We start from the raw sequence: 15280 nt of genomic DNA, 5'->3' as shown, positions 1-15280 counted from the left end.
GAACTGACTGTGCTGCCAACAACGTCTTTCTCCTTTGGAACAATGACATGAACAAGGCTTCCAAACAGCTCTCGGGGAAGAAAACACCGGGGTGGGGGGCCGTGCGGGAATCCATGTGATGCTGTCTGACTTGCTAACGAAATGCATTAAGCGAGGCAACGCATGTTTTATGGGCTTAAGTCTGATTAGACAATGAAAATATGTAGGTAAATTGGTCGGGGATTTAAAAAAAAAAAAAGGCAGAAGATCAAAGCTTGATAGCAAGAGGATGATGCGATAAATAAAACAATTCAGGCTAACCGAGAGAATAAGTGCTTCTCCTTCCAGCCAAAATGATTCATTAGCATTAAATAAAGGTAAAGGTAAAGGTTCCCCTCACACATATGTGCTAGTCGTTCCACGGTGCTCATCTCCGTTTCAAAGCCGAAGAGCCAGCGCTGTCCAAAGACGTCTCCATGGTCATGTGGCCAGCATGACTAAACGCCAAAGGCGCATTGAACGCTGTTACCTTCCCACCAAAGGTGGTCCCTATTTTTCTACTTACATTTTTTTTTTTTTTGTGCTTTCGAACTGCTAGATTGGCAGAAGCTGGGACAAGTAACGGGAGCTCACCCCATTATGTGGCACTAGGGATTCGAACCGCTGAACTGCCGACCTTTCGATCGACAAGCTCAGCATCGTAGCCGCTGAGCCACCGTGTCCCTTAGCATTAAATAAAAACAGCGTAAAATAAAATAGCCCCCCAAAAACCAACCAACTCACTACAGTACTAAATAAAACAAAACAAGGTAAACAGACAGCAAATGGGATGGTGCGAGAACCCAGAAGTCTTTGCAAAGTTATTTTCCATCATTATTTGCAGAATGGAAAGTTCCAAATAACATTCCCTATGAAAGAAAACTCCAAGGCTTCAGTTTCCTCAAAGTTCCATTTTATTAGAGATGTCATATTGGCACATCTGGGAAAACCCGAATCTGAAAGCTTCCAGGTTTTCCCCACCCAAAGGAAAGTTCAACACCCTGCCCAACATCCACATGTCCATCAGATGGTCCAATCAAAGCAACGTCCCAACTGGAGATGCCTCCCAGTTCCAGCCGTCCAGGTGCAGGGCAAGATGTCCTTGACTTTCTGAGAAAAGAATGTTATTATGACTATATATCACCTTGGCTCCATATAATCCCCCCTCCCAGTTTCCCACAGTGGTAAATGTGGCAGCCCTGAAGATCCAATGAAAAAGATGGCTTCCAGGTCTGATAGCCGCCTTTGTGGACAAAAAGCCCAACTGAGTCTCATTTTCTAATCACAATTGAACTTTTTTTTTTTTTACTGCCTGTGAAATATTAAAGCCCTTCAGTTTGGCAAGTTTTTATCATATTCACTGGGTGAGTGTCAGATTTATTGCATGTTAACATTCTCTACAAGAATCTGAACTACTAATGGTAAAAGCAGATTGACAATAGATAAGGATCAATGGAATTCAAGGTGGGTTGGATTTAGATCTCTTGTGGGCACAAAGCGACTCAGAACTGATGGTGTGCTTGACCCCTCCTTTGGACCCAGCCTGGTCATCTCCTACAGTGATTCTTCTGCTTAGTGCAAGGGTCTGCAACCTTAAACACTCAAAGAGCCATTTGGACCCATTTCCCACAGAAAAGAAAACACCGGGAGCCACAAAACCCTTCCCGTGCCTGACTATTTCTTGGGCGGCCACAAAACTAGCATATGTAGTTGAAATTAAATGTTCTGTTTTCTTCTGAAACTTTTATTTCCTTGGATTTATCCATGGTTGGCCTACTGGGGGTTGAAAAGCTCAGTAAATCGCATGCTGGTGGGTGTTGCACATTGGCAATTGTGACGCATATTTTGAGTGACAGGGAGCCGCAGCAGAGGGGTGAAAGAGCCACATGCAGCTCCAGAGCTGCAGGTTGCTGACCCCTGGTTTAGTGAAACCTTTTCCTAAAGGCATTTTAAATACAATTTTAAGGACTAAGGGGAAAAAATGTTATTTTTTAATAAGTAGCAAAAGTTTGTTTAGAGGATGATTTTAGACACTTAAAATAGGAAATTAAATTAGGAATCTAGATGGATTTGAAATAAAGATTTAGAAATAATTAAATATATCCTTCCCATGGGAAACTATTCTTGTTTGGGTTCTTTGGAAAAAAGCAAATTGATAGTATGGGACTTTGAAGGTTGGCCCCTAGAGGGAACTAAAATAAATTAAAGATTACAATTAAAGAAGAATACTTAGATTCCACTTGTTAACAAAGAATAGAGAATAATACTTTAACAGTGGCTGTTCCAAAGAATATTTTTGAACAAGGAATCAATTTTAAGAATACCTGATAACATAGATAGATGATATGCTAATGATATCACAGAAGAAGAACAAACTATGCCAGATAAGATTAAAATTATTTGATTAGGGATTTAAATATGAGAAATTACAAGAATGATATAGAAAAAGATGATACAACGGACATACAAATGAAATCAGATGACGTCTAAATAACTAAATAGGACAGACAAATACCAAACTAAAAGAGTGATTTGGATAATCTTTTTTAACTGGTTGTACAAAAGAGATCTGTTAAAGTTTTAAGAATTTTCAGATAAGGAATAAAGAAAAAAATGAAAAGAAAGCAAGTTTTAGGACACAATTTGAAGGGATTAAAAACCAGGATTGCTAATAGTAAGGGAAGGAATATGGAGTAGACTTATTTGATCAAGGTTAAAGCAGATATTAATTATTTCTAGTAAACCTTAATGGATTGCTGATAAGGAATGAATGATGAGGTTTTGCGTTTTGTTTTGAATGAAGAGTTGGGAATGGGAGAAGAAGAGAACATTTATTGTATTTTAAGAGAATCATTAAAATATTACTTGTTACCAAAGTTTTTTCTCATTTTTTCTTTTCTCCACTTTCTATTTTTATTCTTATATTTCTTGTAATTTCTATTAGTTTCTATTTTTTCTATTGTGATCTCTAATAAAATTATTATTTAGAAAAAGAATCCCGATCAAGCTTACCATGTTATTAATGGGGTATATCCTCCCCTTAGTCTTTAATAGATTTTATGCAATAACAGAAAAATAATGTGTAAGGACATGCCTTAAAAATAACATAAAAATAGAAATATATATACTTAAGATCCTTATGTGATAACATGCAGGGACAAGTTTTATACTATATAAGCACACTCAAATAAGGAATGCTCTTATGTCTGACTGAACCTTGAATGGTTTCTGGTTTGCAATTGGACATCATAAAACAGACACAAATTGTGTCCTGAATTAAGTTACAACTTCACATGGTATTCACTGGTTCACAAGTCAAAGAGAAAATGGACTCGGTAAGACCACACTTGGAATATTGCATCCAGTTTTGGTCACCACGATATAAGAAAGATGTTGAATCTCTAGAAATAGTACAGAGAACAGCAACAAAGATAATTAGGGGACTGGAGGCTAAAACATGAAGAACAGTTGCAGGAACTGGTCTAATGATAAGAAGGATTAAGCAATCCTTCCAACATCTAAGGGGCTGCCATAACCTATTCTCCAAAGCACCTGAGGGCAGGACAAGAAGCAATAGATGGAAACTAATCAAGAAGAGAACCAACCTAGAACTAAGGAGAAATGACAGAACACTTAATCAGTGGAACAGCTTGCCTCCAGAAGTTGTGGGTGCTCCAACATCGGAGGTTTTTAAGAAGAGATTGGTCAGTTATGGTATCTCCTGCTTGAGCAGAGGGTTGGATTTGAGGACCTCCAAGGTCCCTTTATACTGTTATTTTTGAGAGACCCAATCCAGTCTTTACTCACTTGCACTTTGCATTCATCACATGACAGAGAAGTTCTCATTTGGACAAAACAACAACAACATTTCTCACAAAAATGTGAAGATCCAGATAGGACAGAGATTTGTACAAAATCTGAAGGTCAGTAGAGAGGCAAATGTAGAAATCATCAATATAATTTAAGTACAAAATAATAATTTACACACAGTTATATAAAAGTGAGATGAGCAGTGGACATGCTGGCAGCAAAAAAAATTTGGGCGAACATCAAGAAATGAATAGAACAAATAACAGACCAACAAATAGAAAGGAAAGCAGAAACATTTTTGTTAGGAATTTTTACAAGACCGTATTCCAAAGAAATAAAATATTTGATGCTACACATCTTAACAGCAGCACGAATAGCATATGCAAAAAATTGGAAACAGGAAAGAACTCCAAATGAGGAAGAACTGATAGATAAGATTTTAGAATGTACTGAGGTGGACAGATTAACAAAAGAAATTAAAGAAAAAGAAGAGACAGACTATTACAGAATATGGAATAAATCAGTGGTGGGTTCCTCCCGGTTCCACCGAGCTGGTAGCGGTGACGATATGACGATTTAGAAAGAGATAAAGGATACTTTTAGTGGATTTTCCCTAGCAAAGTAAAATACGTAAACACCTTCAAACTGTGGTGCTAGAATTAAGCATTGGAAATAAGATTGTATTTTGATTCTTCCTTCATGTAACTTCCACCTGATTGGAATTTTTTAAAAAACAACAAATCATATTTGTCAGGGTAACAGAAAGAATTAAGCAAAAATTTTATGTGCAAAGGTTTGTTTGTTCTGTTCCTCATATGGGGATCAAGTTTCGAATTTCATACGAACAGACACACTTCCAAATTTTAGCGTGATGTAGAAAATCAAAGCCATGATAGACACCACTATCACCACCACATAACTGAAATAGATTATATGACTGAAATCATCGCCTCACACACCTTAATTAAGCTTCAATAGTGCAAAGAGCATAGAATTTATTAATCCAGTTTTAACAACTCACGGAGGGGGAAACATTATTCAGTTATATGCCTTTGTCTGTTGGAGGTAAAATAAGATGTAATAAAATAGTACTATCCGAGCAGGGAAAGTTAGATAAAAACAATCTTTTGTAACAGACCATTTTGCTATAGATTTTGAAATGTGAGGAGTTAAACTGAAGACGAAAAGACTGTTTATCTATAGACTTGATTAATTAGGAGAGAACTGTAGATATTGTTCTCTAAAAGAAACTTAAAAGTTGGCCATTTAGAGCAGTTAAATTACAGCCATTGTGTTTAAATTGCATTGACTCTGTCAAATCCTACATCATACAGAGGAAGCAAAGCGAAAGATAGGGTGTATTTTCTGTGATCTTTTCTTAAGATTTAGAGCTTCTTCTAGGATTTCTTTTGTCGTCGTAAAGACAATAATCCATTGTGTACTTCTGTTACTAATGATTCTGTAAAGATTGTCTGCTCTAAAAGATAATTAGAAAGGGTGAAATTTAATTCCATTAAAGAGTACTTGGTTGTGACATAATGAAATTTCATGGCAAAATGGCAAACTTACTTTAGAGTCAATATTTAGAGCTTTCATGTGGACCCCAAACAAATAAAGTTATAAACTTCATCTTGATTCCACTCTTCCTACGAGCAACAGCATTGGTTGTGGGTTTCTCCCCCCACCCCCATTTTCTTTTAAACTGTCTAAAACACAGCATATTAGGACTATTAGAGGGTTTTTCAGGAGGAAAAAAAACCAACATCATGTTAGGATTTTTCAAGGAAGTCTAACAAAAAATGTGTTGGGTGGGGTCTAATGGAAAGAGAACTGGAGAAATGTATATTTTTTATTTATGTTGACATACAAGACTATTATATGTGTAAAAATAGAAGGACACTTCGATTCCTGCCACGGAAGAATGGTTGCAGAAGTTGGTGGAGTTGGCTGAAATAGCAAAACTGACTACTTTGATTTAAAGAAAAGAACATAAGTACTTTTGTTTCCACATGGAAACAAAATGAAACCGCTTCTGAACTTCGGGCTTGAGGTGGAAAAGAATGAAACTCTGTCTTTGGGTTTTACAGATTCGATTGATAGATCTTTATAGAAATGACATAATGATGATGATGATAATGATAATAATAATTAATAATAATAATTATTATTATTATTATATTATAATAATTATAATATTATAATAATAATAATAATTAATAATAATAATAATTAATAATCGTGTGTTGTCCCGATTGGAATTGGAGCCCTCGGAGCAATACCCAAAGGGCTACCCCGCTATTTAGAAATTCTAAATTTGCCGGACTTGAACATTTTGACTCTACAAAAAACCACCTTACTCGGAACAGCTTACATCCTCCGACGATACCTTAACAGTTCCTAGGTCCTTGGTTAGGACTCGAGCTGCTGAGCTATTAACCAGCCTCAAAGGCTGTGAATCTCACTAAAGATTAACCAATAAATAATAATAATAATAATAATAATAATAATAATAATAACAACAACAACAACAACAACAACAACAACAACAACAACTAACTTGGAACTGGTTAAGATCAGGAGTACTGAAAAAAGAAACAGAAAGCTTTATTTTGGCAGCTCAAGAGCAAGCCCTAGCCACAAACTGCATGAAGGCAAAAATTCAACATGTTACCACCAACAGCAAATGCCGCCTCTGCAATGAGAAAGATGAGACAGTCGACCACCTGATCAGTGGGTGCAGCAAAATTTCACAAACTGACTACCTACAACGCCATGACCGTGTTGCTAAGATCATTCACTGGACATTGTGCCAGAAATTTGGATTTGAGTACAGCAAAAACCACTGGGAACATCAGGTTGAGAAAGTTTTAGAGAATGAGAAACTCAAGATCTTGTGGGACTTTAGGATTCAGACTGACAGGCACTTGGTCCACAACACACCTGACATAACAATAGTTGAAAAGAAAAAAGTATGGTTCATTGACATTGCAATACCTGGGGCCTGGTGGCGCAGCTGGCTACTAGCCTGTTATTAACATTCAGCTGCCTGCAATTACTGCAAGTTCGAATCTCCCCAAGCTCAAGGTTGACTCAGCCTTCCATCCTTTCTAAGGTAAGTAAATTGAGGACCCAGTTTGTGGGGGCAATAAGCTGACTTTGTATAAATATACAAAAGTATGAAGGCTATTGATTAACGCATTGTAAGCCGCCCTGAGTCTCCGGAGAAGGGCGGCATATAAATCAAATTAAAAAACAAAAACAAAAAACCTGGTGATGCACGGATTGAAGATAAGCAGCAAGAAAAAATCACAAAGTACCAGGACTTGCAAATTGAAGTTGAGCGACTGTGGAAAAAGAAATCATGTGTTGTCCCAATTATAATTGGAGCCCTTGGAGCAATACCCAAAGGGCTACCCCGCTATTTAGAAGTTCTAAATTTGCCGGACTTGAACATTTTGACTCTACAAAAAACTACCTTACTCGGAACAGCTTACATTCTCCGACGATACCTTAACAGGTCCTAGGTCCTTGGTTAGGACTCGAGCTGCTGAGCTATTAACCAGCCTCAAAGGCTGTGAATCTCACTAAAGATTAACCAATAATAATAACTTTATTGTCATTGTACACAGTATACCCATACAACGAAATTCACTTAACACCAAAAACCAGGTCCAACAAACATAACAATCCCCAAACACCCACGCACCCACCACAAATTCCCCACTCCTAAACCACCCAAACATCCACACAACAGAACAAGTAAAGTTGTCTAACAGCTCACTGATGGTGGCCCTTTAGTTCATTGTTGAGTGCAATTATAGCTCTGAGATAAAAACTATTCAGAAAACGTGTGGTCCGAGTTTTAATTGTTCTGTATCTTCTGCCAGAAGGCAACAGTCCAAAAAGCAGTGGGTTTCACATTTTGTTACTACCGGTTCACCGCACGCCTGCCTTCTGCGCATCTATCCGGCCTTCCGTGCATCACACGTATGCCTTCTGTGCATGCACCTAGCCTCAAAAATGCATCTAAATAGGACGCCATAGAGCCGGGGTGGGTGGGCAGGTGGCAGGGCCCACCCGCGATTTCCGTTACTGGTCCAAACCTGCTGAATATCACCTCTGTTTTGTAAGTCAAGGACTACCTGTATATCACTTCCATTTATATCATCACTCACACCAAGGGATCATATCTGTCTACAGAGAAGATGGACACATTTTTCCATATTAGGTTTTTTGGGTATTTATTTTACAATTTTCTATTTCTGGCAAATACCTCATGTCCAATTTGTAATTATTTCAGGTTCTTTTTAATTAAACAGCCCACATTGCAATGCTTATTTTTTTTCTCCAAACAATTGCATTCTTTTGTTTTGCAGATTTTTTTTTCTAATGTAGATTTTACAAGGAATGTCCCTATACGGAATATATTTTACAGACTGTTTTCATGAATGCGTGCATATTTGTATGGAAAAAAACAATAATGGCAATATTGGTACACCGGATTGCAAAATTTGGAGAAAGGTGAACAACTAATTTTTGGGCTGTGTGAAAATGAGCGGTTAAATACATTTGCCAATAAATGAAAATTAAATAAATTTGTCCCCCATTTCCTAGCCATTTCTAAGCTAGTTTGCTACAGAAGATGGGGATAAGGATAAGTATGATGGTAACCACATTCTACTTAAAAGAAATTAGAGCAGTGGACAGAATAATAATGATAAAACATATGTACAATGGAATCATTACAGTATAACATTATTACATGCAGTGATTGAAAACATTCTATCAACACCAAAAACATTTATGGACACTGTAGAGTTTGGTTTGTTAAGATATTGGTTCTGAACTAATATTTATCTTGCAAATTCCTGAATCAACACATTTGTCTTAAATCAGGGCCGCAAATGAGTCATTGAAGGGGGGCACTCTATTTCTCCCAGGAGAGAATTCAGTGAGGTCTTTTGAGCTCAGAAAAATAGGGAAACTACAGGTAGGCCTCAATTTACAACAGTTTGTTTAGTGACCATTCAAAGCAGGGGTGAAATCTACTTATCTTCCTTACTGGTTCGGAAGCGCGCACGCGCACACCTTCTGTGCATGCGCAAAACCTTTTGTGCGTGCGCAGAAGGTAAAAAAACATTACTTCCTGCTTAAAACCAGGAAGTAATGACTCCCGGGTGGCGATCGCTACCGGATTGCCGAACCACAGGGAAAAATCGCTACCGGATTGGGCGGTCCGGTCAGATCCGGGAGCATTTCACCCCTGGTTCAAAGTTACAATGGCACTGGGAAAAAAAAACACGACTTATGACCATTTTTCACACTTAAGACCGTTGCAAGCTGTTCCATTGGTTAATTGTCCTCACCAGAGATGGGATTCACTTACCTTCCTAACCAGTTCGCAAATGTGAGTGTATGTGCATGCATCTAGCTTGTACATGCCTCCTCTGTGAATGTGCATGGCCTTCCGTGCATGCTCTTTGCTCGCACGTTATGTATGGGCGGGTGGACAGAGCCTCCCAAACTCACCTATGCCGGTTCGCCTAAACCGGACAGAATTGGCTGAATCCCACCTCTGGTCCTCACTGTTAGGAAGTTTTTCCAGGTTGCTTCTCTCCTTAATTAGTTTCCACCCATTGTTTCTTGTTTTGCCTTCTGGTGCTTTGGAAAATAAGTTGGCCCCTCTCTTCTTCCCCATACTCACATAATCAAAATTCAGACACTTGGCAACTGACTCATATCTATGACGGTTGCAGTGTCCTGGGGTCATGTGATCATCTTTTGTGACCTTCTGATCAGCAAAGTCAATGGGCAAGCCAAATTCGCTTAATAGATGTGTTACTGACTTAACAACTGCAGCAATTCACTTAACAACTCTGGCAAGAAAGGTCGTAAAAGGGGGCAAAGCTCACTTCACAAATGTCTTACTTAGCAACATAAATTTGGGGCTCAGTTGTGGTCATAAGTCGAGGACTACCTGTAGTTGAAAGTTCATCATCCCTTGGAATAGATTCTCTGCTTTATTCTACATTTTGAGATTGCTGCTGGTGGTTCCATTACGGTGCAGAAGAAATTACAATATGAGTTTGCTAACCTCCAACTACCTTAAGGCTTCTCCAAACGGAATTCTTAACTACATCTCCCAGCATTCCCTTTTTTTTCTCTTGAACAAACTTTTTTATTATTTTTTTTATTAAGGTTTTATAAATTAAACAAAAACACAAAACAAAAATACATACAGACATGGATACATTAAGACAATACAAAAGAAAAAACAGACCAACACTAACTCAGTCCACTGACTGACTTCTGAAAGCTGTTGCATCGGTGGTTGTTTTCTATTTCGTCTATTTTTATCTATACATATCTATTTTAAATGTTTACTTATTTAGACATTTATACATATCCAAGGTTTCTTTTTTATGAAAATATCAACTACATTTATATAACTTTCTAGACATCCTTCTAGGTATTTATCTACGCCATCATTCTATCTTGCCTCTTACATGATTGTCTGTGTTTCTTGGTTGGTTAGAGTGCAGTAACGAGGCTAACTCTGCCCACAGTCAGGAGTGTGATCCTGACCGACCCAAGGTTGACTCAGCCTTCCATCCTTCCAAAGTTGGTAAAATGAAGACCCAGATTGTTGGGGGCAGTATGCTGATATTTGTAAACCACTCAGGGAGGGCTGTGAAGCACTGTGGAGTGGTATATAAGTCTAAGTGTTAAGTGCTATACTCAACAAGGAAGAAGGGCAGTGGTGAGTTTCTACCTGTTCTGCCCCAGTTACGGACCCCAAAGAACACAGCACTCAATACAAAGCTTATTTTACTTAAATAACTTAGTCTTATCAACCAAAAGCTGTTAATAAACTGTCTTAACAGCCTACCAGAATTCTAAAATAAGGTAATCACAGTCTTACTAGAGTTGGCAGAAAGCCCAGAAACAATTTTGCAGAGAATCCAGATGCGAAGGAGATTGAACTAAAGTTGTTCCCTACAGCTTGCTGCAAGTGGTGTTCCTCCTTAAATAGGCTAAGGGAGTGGCCAATAAGCCCCAAGCCTTCCTCTCAAGGAGACCTCCTCCTGAGGAGCCACTCCTGCCTTTTGACAGCTCTGCACGCCCGTGCATTGAGAAGAGGCTCCTCCTCTTCGTCCTCTTCATTTAAAGGAGCTTCTGGAGGTTCTGAAGGCCCTGGCTGAATCCCTGCCTCTGGCACCACATCTTCTCCAGCCTCCTCACTGTCTGACTCGAGCACCAGCTGCACAGGCTGCTGGCGCAGCACCACACCAGCCTCCTCATTGTTGGAATCAGCTACAATCTGCACAGGCTGCTGACGGGCCACAACACTACCGGTTCACCCCAGTTCCCACAAACTGGTAGCGGCGGCAGTGGGAGGCTCTGCCCACCCACCCACAGACGTCATCATGGACGGTCTGTGCATGCGCAGAAGCGCTGGGCGCACACAAAGCACACATGCGCACGCAGGTGGTCACAGTTGCGAACCGGTAGCAAAGGTAAGTGGAACCCACCACTGAAGAAGGGCCACACTAACTGAGCTTTGAGAAGTTACAGTGTGGTGTAATTTACTTGCTGCTAAGTTGATGATCATCAGAATAAAGGGATCTGAATAACCAGAATTTGTTTTATTGACACGGATGCCTCTTTGTCCTGGGGCCATCTCTCTACCCATGTTTATTTTCATTCCTTGTACTAAGATTGGTGAAAGGTACCAGATTGGGATAATTTTTCCCTTATCATTAATTTAGCGTTAGGAATTAAGTTTGTTGCTTAAGCCATCTGCAGTCAATATAAAACAAACAAACAAGCAAGCAGGAAAAGCAATCCTTATGTATCTTTACATCTTCATTGCAATCTGAGGTGGCAGGAAACCTAATTAAAAAAAATATACTTACAAGGAGCAGCTTTTATTTGTAAGAAATCAAATTTGTTAGTGGTGAAACGGGTCAATTTTCTAATCAGTCAGGATTTGAAATTCATCCTCCACCAATTAAAATTTACTTGTAAAGTAGGGAGGGGGAAATGGGACAGTGTCCTCTTTGGACGATTTAGTCTTTATCATTTAATTTGTTGAGAGTTTAAAATTACAGTAATTGTCCTGAAATCACTGGCATTATTTGACACTGCAACAACAGAGCACTGAAAATGAGTGACAAATGCACAAAAGACTTTTGTTACCTTTGTTTGTCTGAATAAATCTCAATAACTATTGTGGGGATTTAAATTTTCCAGCATATTTAGAATGTCATTAGATGGTCAAGCCTATTGACTTTTAGCTACATTTCATGATCCTGAAAAACTGTAATGCCAGACTCTAAGGGATGTGACTTACCAACCATCCATAGGAAAAAATATAACCTCTAAAAAGATATGAAGAACGGTTGCAGGAACTGGGTATGTCTAGTTTGATGGAAAGAAGGACTAGGGATGAGATAACAGTCTTCCAGTGTTTGAGGGGCTGCCACAAAGAAGAGGGAGTCAAGCTATTCTCCAAAGCACCTGGGGGCAGGACAAGAAGCAATGGGTGGAAACTAATCAAGGAGAGAAGCAACCTAGAACTAAGGGGGAATTTCCTGACAGTGAGAACAATTAATCAGTGGAACAACTTGCCTCCAGAAGTTGTGAATGCTCCAACACTGGAAGCTTTTAAGAAGAGGTTGGATAACTATTTGTCTGAAGTGATGTAGGGTTTTCCACTTCCTAAGCAGTGGGTTGGACTAGAAGACCTCCAAGGTCCCTTCCAACTCTGTTATTCCATTTTATTCTAAATATGAAGTTGGAGTAAGCAATATTTCCTCTGGTTTTTTTTTTAAAAAAAAACCTTTTATCGCATTGCAACATTGTAGTCCTCAAGAACCATCATCATTTGTGATAAAATCTTTATTATTTATTTATGTATCAGAGAAAGAAAGAGAGAGAGAGAGACCTTGCTTCTTTCCTAGGGCTGAGAAAGAGTGACTGGTCCAAGGTTACCCACCCAAATTTGTGTTTAAGGCAGGACAAAACTGGTAGTCTCCTAGCTTAATCCGATGCCTTCACTACTGCCTATTTCACTGTAAAGCTGTGCCACCTGATAAAGTTTTCCACTTTAATAATTGCATACAGGTAATCCTTGATTTACAACCATTCATTTAGTGACTGTTCAAAGTTCCAACGGCACTGGAAAAAGTGACTTATGACATTTATGACAACCTCAGGGTCCAATCAATCAATGCTTCGGTGCTTTGGAAAATAGGTTGATTCTTCCCCATGGATACATGAACAAAATTCAGATGCTTGGCAAATGACTCCTATTTATGACGGTTGGATTGTCCTGGGGGGGGGGGTCACGTGATCCCCTTTTGCGACCTTCTGACAAGCAAAGTCAATGAGGAAGCCAAATCAGTGGTGGGTTCCTCCTGGTTCAGCCCGGTTCAGCCAAGCCGGTAAGTGACAATATGATGTCACCGAACCAGTTCTCTTTGTTCGGGGGATGGGAGGGCCCTCCCCCTCCCACCCCCTCCCACCCCCTCCCACCCCCTCCCACCCCCCACATTATTCTTACCTTTTATTTGGCCCCGCCCCCAATCTATTCGCTGCCTCCCAAGTCCCAGCTGATCGGCTAGAAGGAAAAAAACTGTTTAAACTCTTGCCGCGGGGCTTCAAAGGGCCACCCCACAGCTGATCAGTGTTAAAAAGCAGCGTGGTGGTAGACCGGTGCACTCCAAAAACAAATGGGTAGACCGGAACGCTCCAAGAATAGATGGGTAGACCGGTACAGCTCTGCAAGCAGTTAAAAGCCTGGTAGACCTCTGCTAAATCCTAAAGAATTGTCACATGACCATCAAACCACGTCCACAAAATAAGCCATGCCCACAGAACCGGTAGTAAAAAAATTTAGAACCCACCCCTGAACCAGATTCACTTAACAACCGTGTTGCTAACTTAACAACTGCAAGGATTCAATTAACAGCTGTGGCAAGGAAAGTCAAAAAAACTCACTTAACTTTCTTGCTTAACAGTGGAAATTTTGGGCTCAATTTCGGTCGTAAATTGAAAACTAGCTGTAATTTCTTTTCTCTACCAGAGTTTCAATTGCAGTGTGGGCGGGGGTGTTCTTTCTAACGTTTATTAAAACATTAGAAGAAGCAATAAAAGCAATGGAATAACAGTTCTTTCCATTAGCTCTGGCTAAGAGCTTTGGAGTGGACAGTGGCCATTTTAAAATCACCTCACTCACAAGAGTTCAAGGAGAAATTTATTTAGTTTTAATCTGAATGCCAACTTAATGAAAATTTTGAAACAGCGCACGCACCAAAACAGTGGTCTCAATTTTGCCATGCAGGTTGCCAATCAAAAATAAAAATAGGAAAATGTATAGATTTAAGAAAATAATATATCATATGCATGATATAAAACGATTTCCCCCAAAAAAGCTATATAAATTAGCAAAAATACAAACAAAATTGTCATGCATGAAGGAAATGTACATAAGCATAGATAGAATTTTTTAAAATTTTTTACAAAAAAAAATAGCACAGGAACACAAGGAAACAACTTTACAATGGGAAAATAAGAAAATGAATAAAACTGAGAGTTTCAGTGCTTTCTGTTGCTCACCTGATATTTTGAAACCGGTTTTTTTCCCCTCGTATTGTGTAATCAACTTCCCAAATATTTGGTTAAATCATTGCTTCATACTTGCTCTACCTATAAATGTCAGCAGAGAATTATTCATAAATTACATACGGATAGGTTTTTAATTAAAACTCCATCAAACTGTTTTAAAGCTCTTACACGGGACAGTTTTAAGCCATATGTCAAGTGACAGGTTGAGCAAAAATCTCACAATTACTACTATTTTTTAAAAAATCTGCATGTTAAAATATATGAATAGATGTTATCATTTGATGTAAGTTAGCCAAGACTAGAGTATTCTGGTACTTCTTTTAAAAGATACCAAAGGCATCACTGAAGCATGATTTATATTCATCTGAATTCTCCATTTTACCCCCTAACGAATTCCCCTTAAGTTTCCTGTTTCATTAATATGACATAATATGCATTGCTCCCATGTTAAAAATGTCAACAAAGGACCCTCTGCTCTCAGCTCACCTCATTAAAAAAATACGCAATGGTCAGCAGTGGCAAAACCAATGAAAACTGCTCCGCTTTAATTAATTCTAAATGGTGCTTTTTCAGCATGTCCAAAGCTCAGCTCTCTGAAGTGGAAAAGGGGGTGAATAGCACCTCTCTAATCTGGGCAAACTCATTTCGGAGGCTGACTTCAGTGCATCGGAACGCAGGGGTGGAGTTGCTAAGAGTTTAGGGGGAGAGTAGGAGTCAAAGGGGATGGGAAGACCTCGTAACACTCATCAGCCAAGCTTGCTTTCATAGGATAACAATGAAAGATGTTCCAGAAAGCTTCGAAAATTGTCTACCGATCAGAAAC

General features: G+C 39.0%; 1 long non-coding RNA gene across 2 annotated transcripts in view; it reads right to left on the bottom strand.

The window, feature by feature from the left end:
- Positions 1-15049, bottom strand: part of LOC117678149 (uncharacterized) — a 51480-nt gene extending 36431 nt beyond the window's left edge. The window contains exons 1-3 of one of the 2 annotated variants that reach the window (XR_015728565.1): positions 14944-15049; positions 14449-14538; positions 991-1128 (exon numbers count right to left, since the gene is read on the bottom strand). This is a non-coding gene — a long non-coding RNA (uncharacterized LOC117678149). Of the gene's footprint in view, positions 1-990; positions 1129-14448; positions 14539-14943 lie in introns of those variants that run through there. The other variant, XR_004594913.3, reaches the window with a different exon arrangement.
- Positions 15050-15280: the final 231 nt, after the last annotated feature.

The sequence above is a fragment of the Pantherophis guttatus genome, chromosome 6 (genome assembly GCF_059756535.1).
Source record: "Pantherophis guttatus breed Tessera chromosome 6, ASM5975653v1, whole genome shotgun sequence".
Lineage (NCBI taxonomy): Eukaryota > Metazoa > Chordata > Lepidosauria > Squamata > Colubridae > Pantherophis > Pantherophis guttatus.
The sequence above is the reverse complement of the archived record's forward strand: the minus strand, read 5'-3'. Positions and strand labels throughout refer to the sequence as shown.